Source organism: Geotrypetes seraphini, chromosome 15 (assembly GCF_902459505.1).
Source record: "Geotrypetes seraphini chromosome 15, aGeoSer1.1, whole genome shotgun sequence".
NCBI classification, from domain to species: domain Eukaryota; kingdom Metazoa; phylum Chordata; class Amphibia; order Gymnophiona; family Dermophiidae; genus Geotrypetes; species Geotrypetes seraphini.
Window position 1 is genome coordinate 9,460,599 of NC_047098.1, and position 5,810 is coordinate 9,466,408.

General features: G+C 39.9%; 1 long non-coding RNA gene across 1 annotated transcript; it reads right to left on the reverse strand.

Moving 5' to 3' along the window:
* Window positions 1–475: 475 nt before the first annotated feature.
* On the reverse strand, window positions 476–5,339 carry LOC117348849. Its single transcript, XR_004537059.1, has 3 exons — window positions 5,299–5,339; window positions 4,873–5,179; window positions 476–1,744 (listed from the first exon to the last, which is right to left on the reverse strand). It is a non-coding gene; the product is annotated as an uncharacterized LOC117348849 (long non-coding RNA).
* Between the last annotated feature and the right edge of the window lie 471 nt (window positions 5,340–5,810).

A 5,810-nucleotide genomic window follows, 5' to 3' on the forward strand; every position in this document is an offset into this window, starting at 1 on the left:
ATCTGGATTTTCAGAAGGCGTTCCGCATGAACAACTACTTCAGAAAATTGCAAGCCATGGAACTGAGGGTGAAATATACACGTGGATTAAAAACTGGCTGGTGGATTGGAAACAGAGAGTGGGGGTAAATGGACGATACTCGGACTGGAAAAGCGTCATGAGTGGAGTGCCGCAGGGTTCGGTGCTTGGACACGTGCTCTTCAACATATTTATAAACAATCTGGAAATTGGTACGACGAGTGAGGTGATTAAATTTGCAGATGACACGGAGTTAATTCAAAGTAGTGAAGATGCAGGAGGATTGCGAAGACCTGCAACGTGACATAAACACGCTCGAGAAATGGGCCGCGACATGGCAAATGAGGTTCAACGTGGATAAGTGTAAGGTGATGCACGTCGGTAACAAAAATCTTATACACGAATACAGGATGTCCACCATGAATATGTATGAGATGGGTTTGCATGCACTGCCTCCTTGAGATGCAAATCTATCTCATGCATATTTATTGTGGATATCCTGAAAACCTGACCTGGCTCCGGCTCTCGAGGACCGGAATTACCTAACCCTGGCCTACATTAATCAAAAAAAATTTTGATTTCATGATTGCACTAGCTATTTATCATATAGTATGTAACTGGAAAGATGACTGTAAGCTTAACTTTTGTGAATGGTGGAACCATCTCTGTGTATTAAGAAAGTATGAAGCAATAATAGCATTCAAACATAATAATATAGCTAGCTTCAATAAGACTTGGGCTCCTTTAGATGAATTTTGTAAGGAATTGAGCACTAATCTATCATGACTTCATTATACTGTACAGGAATTATGCAGCTTATTATGATGTATTATAATACTATTGTTTATATGTATAATGTTGTTTTTGCTAAAAAAAATTTAATGAAATGTTGGGGAAAAAAAGAAAAGAAAGGAAACTCTGAAATGAGAGGGCATAGGATGAAGTTAAGAGGTGATAGACTCCGGAGTAATCTAAGAAAATACTTTTTTATGGAAAGGGTGGTAGATGTGTGGAACAGTCTCCCGAAGAGGTGGTGGAGACTGAGACTGTGTCTGAATTCAAGAAAGCCTGGGATAGGCAGTGGGATCTCTCTGAGAGGGGAAAAGGTAATGGTTACTGCGGGTGGGCAGACTAGATGGGCCATTTGGCCTTTATCTGTCATCATATTACAATGTTTCTATAACCATAAAGTTCTATGACATCACAATGCAGGTGGAAAGAGCCTTAGCCAATACGGAGAGGAGGAGATAGTGGATGCTGCGGATGGGCCATTTGGCCTTTATCTGCCATCATGTTACAACGTTTCTATTAGTAATTTCACCACACAAATATATTCAGGAAGATTCATTACCTTAGAGGTATAAAGAGATAATTTCATACCATAAACGGAGAAAAGACCTCAGTTTCTTCCAGAGATCATTATCACCTGAAAAAACTCTATACTCACCTGTGTTATACTATACAGCTGCATAGGAAAAAACATCCTTGGTCCACAAAAACTCTGTATCTTATTTCAAGTTTCATATGCTAAATCAATAATGTATAGAAGTCAAAAAAGTAGGGAAGAACTTATCTTCAATAGTACTTTATCCTCTAGGTGTGATCCAAATCTGAGCAGTCCACACTATTCTCCCAGTGCCGTTGTCACACTAATGCACGGGAGAAAAAATTCATAGAACTCCCGACAGGCCCTGTTTCACGATTGATTGCTGCATCAGGGGAAATTCTAAAAAATAAAAATAAACTGTTTCAAACAACCTTTTCTATCAAGATATCTTAAATAAAGCAATATTAACAGCTTTCCCTGATGCTTACATTGTACACTCGAGTTACCGCTTCAATGATTTTCTTCTAAGAAATGGCGGCTCGGCATTCGGCTAGGTTTCAAATAGACTTGGACAATGTTTCTATAACCATAAAGTTCTATGACATCACAATGCGGGTGGAAAGAGCCTTAGCCAATAGGGAGAGAAGGAGATAGTGGATGCTGTGGATGGGCCATTTGGTCTTTATCTGCCATCGTGTTTCTATGTTTCTAATGTTAAGTGTCTGTAAGGATACAACCGCCCAGACAATCCCTTTCCCCCTTTCATTACAGTACTCAATATCCACCACCCATACAGTAAATCTCCATATATTACCATGGCATTCAGTTTATGATTGAAGAAACCGACAAAAGAATAAAACAAAACAGCCACGGGTGTTGCAATAACATTCATAAGAACACGTTCCAATCTAACATAGTAACATAGTAAATGACGGCAGATAAAGACCTGAATGGTCCATTCAGTCTGCCCATAAGTTATACCCATTTAAAAAATACGTGATTAGATTAACTTGTCTCTTCTTTGATATTTCTGGGCTGTAGACTATAAAGGCTGGTATTGTTATTGGTTCCAAATGCTGAAGTTGCCGTCCAAGCTCACCCCAGCCCATCCTACACCAAATCACCATATAGGGTTGGGGATGCTGTACATTTTGACATTTAATAGATGGTCCCTGCTCAGAGGAGCTTACACTCTAACTTGGACAGACAGACATGACATATACACAGTTCACATAAGCAATGGAATAAAATAAATGACCTCAACCCATTCACTTTCATCAGACACATTACTCTGATTTGGATCATGGATCAACTAATATTTTTGGAAGTAATCCAAGTCCAATTGGAAGGCCTCTGGGCCCTTATATGCTGTTTAGTTGGGATGATGGTCTTTAAATTCCCATTGCTTTTGCCTCATTTTCAGGATCAACTAAACACAATGGTTTGTACCATGAAAGAACACTCCGGAAGCAGTTCTTTTGAACCATAGTCTATGTTGGGTGGAGACATCTAGACTTTCAGGGGAATAAAATGAATTTTGGTACTTAAAATTTTTACCTGCAAAAAGTTTAAAACTTTGAAAGAGTTATAATTCCCAAAATCAAGTGTTTAGGGTTATCTAGACACCATGCACAATGAGAATGGATGGTTTTATGAAATACTGGCTTATATCAATGACACATTGAGTAAAGAAGTATAAAATGATTAATTCCATAACTCGGAGATCTTTATCAGGGTGTAACTGCTGATAAGATTTCCAATGCACATTTGCTCTTTTAGTCATCCTTCTAGGACACATCTTGAGATACACTAACCTTTGTCCTATGCTGCTATTATATGGCCCCACTAGGGTGTGGCAGTCAATATAAAGCAGAACAGCCAAAATAATGTGTAAAAAGCAAGTTCAATTTTATTGTGCATAGAAACATAGAAACAGAAAATGACTGCAGAAAAGGGCCATAGCCCATCAAGTCTGCCCACTCTATTAACCCTCCCCCCAACTACCCTCCTAGGGGACACACTCTGATGGCATCCCCTTTACACTACCCTCGTAGAGATCCGTCGTGGGCATCCCACTTTTTCTTGAAATCTTGCACGCTGCTGGCCGCGATCACCTGCACTGGGAGCTCGTTCCAATGGTCAACCACTCTTTCTTTTTTTTTTTGAATTATAATTTGAATATTATTACATTATTCAATAATACAAAGGAAAAAAAGAGAATCTACAAACATAGTAAATAATACATCATACACAAATCCTTTTTAAGCCCACCAAAAGTGGGATCAGGATACTAAATTCAACAAAAAGAAGAATAAAGGAAAAGATAAGGAAACTTTCTCCTCAATATCTTAGCGATGAAACATACAAGAAAATAAAAAATAAAACTATTTCTGCTCACGAGCTACTAGAAATTGTTGCAGTTGAATGGGATCCCAGAAAACATACATCATGTAACTTAACTAAACATTTACAAGGAAATTTTAAATAAAAAGATGCCTCTAGGGCCAAAACTATAAGTTTTAACCTCAAAAACTCTTTCCTTCTACATTGAGTAGCTCTAGAAACATCCGGAAAAATCCTAAGTCACCACAAAATTGTATTAACCTATTTTTAAAGTAAAGTTTCATGATTAACATTTTATCTATCTCACTCATGCATGTTACCACCAAGGTGGCCCAACTCTGAATCACATCCTGAGTATCTTCTAAAAATTCAGTTAAGTTAATTTCTGTTGTGACCAGGTGGTCCACCTCTTGGTCCGATTCTTTCTTTTTTTGAGGTACATAACAGTAATTATTTTTTGGAAAATTCTCCGCATTGGGCAACCCCAGTATTTCTTTGAAATATTTTTTTAACAAAATTTCAGACGATAATAAATGAGTTACAGGGAAATTGACCAAGCGGAGATTTCTCGCTCTATTCATATTTTTCATTGATTCTAATTTAGCATGCATCACAGAAGAATCATTAACAGCAGAGACTGAGACAGCTTGTAAAGTATTACATTGAGCTTCCGTAACAATTAAACATTTGTCCAAGCAGCTTAAATTGGAATCCACATTTTCTAATTTGGAAGAGACAGATTGTGAAAAGTCCCCCATTCGCTTCATCGTTGACCTAAGAAACCCTTCAACCCTAGTAATACCTAACCACAAATCTTTAAGAGTAATATCTTGTGCATCCACCAAAGGTGATTGTTCTTCCACTAGACCTGAAAAAACCAAACCTTTAGGTATTTCAGAGTACACCAGCTTATTAGTCTGAGTGGATGTTACCACCTATTCGGGGGATATAGCAGGAGCAATATTCCTGCTTTCACCTGATACTGGATGAAGGGGAGGATATCTTTCGAGGGGACTCATTGATGCTCCAGACAAACAAGAGTTCATGTTAATTGGTACTACAGCGGAATTACCAGTTACTAATGTTAAATGCCTATCCATGGGGCCAGAAATGGCTGGTGTAGAACTCTTTGGCTTAATTTTTCTTTTCCCCATGTTGACCCAGCTTTAACATTATATAGTTACCATCAGCGATCAATTCCAGCTCCCCTGCTCCTCATGGCTCCATGGGGCACCCAAGGGGCTTGGCATGCCCCTTTGGGCACGCCCCTTCGGTCACGCTCTGCGGCCGCGTGGCTGCGGCCGCAACCATGGTGGCGGCTCCACTAAATCTGATTCGAGACGGACCCAATGACGTCAGGAGTCCATCTCCGTCGATGCCTGCAGGTGGTTTCAGGAAAAAAGTCTCCGCTGCTGCAGGAAGCACGGGGTCAGCCACAAACAAGCCCTCGTTGCCCTCCAATATGGTTCTCCTGCTCCCCAACCACTCTTTCTGTGAAGAAAAAAAAAGCTTTATTAGGCTTTAGCTAAGCTGAAAGTGATCAGGTAATCCCAGTGCTCTCAGGCATAAGCTTCTAATGGTATTTCCAGGACATGGCTCTTATTTCTGACCTGCCTCCAATAGGATGAACTGTTCTGAAGGAATTCCTAACTTTAGCAAGAAAAGAGAGAAGTACTACACATAAAAAAGACGTTTATTCTGTTTACTTGGAATCGGGGCTTGCCCTGTGACAGTTAACTCCTTACAACCCTGCAGTTCTGGTTGGCAAGCTCCGTATTAGTAACTTTCCACCGAATAACTGTTGGATGCTCAATGGAAGTTTTTTTTTTTTTTTTTACCTCAACAGAGACAAGGCAGCACAAGTGCAACAAAACATCCCCATTGTTTGTTTTTCGTAACAAGTGCTGCTAATCCATTCTCAAGCTTGGTTACCTAAGGTGTGTAATTGCGGTCATGATTCAATGGCTTGTACTGCATGCTCACCTGGCGACTTCATTTCTCCCAGGAGTGCTGCGATCGGAGCAGCTTATCTCAGCGCCGGCTTATCTAAACCAAGAAGGATCACCGGAGCTAGACTTAGCAAGAGCGCCCAAGTGCAGAAGGAGGGAAGGGGCGTCCTCAT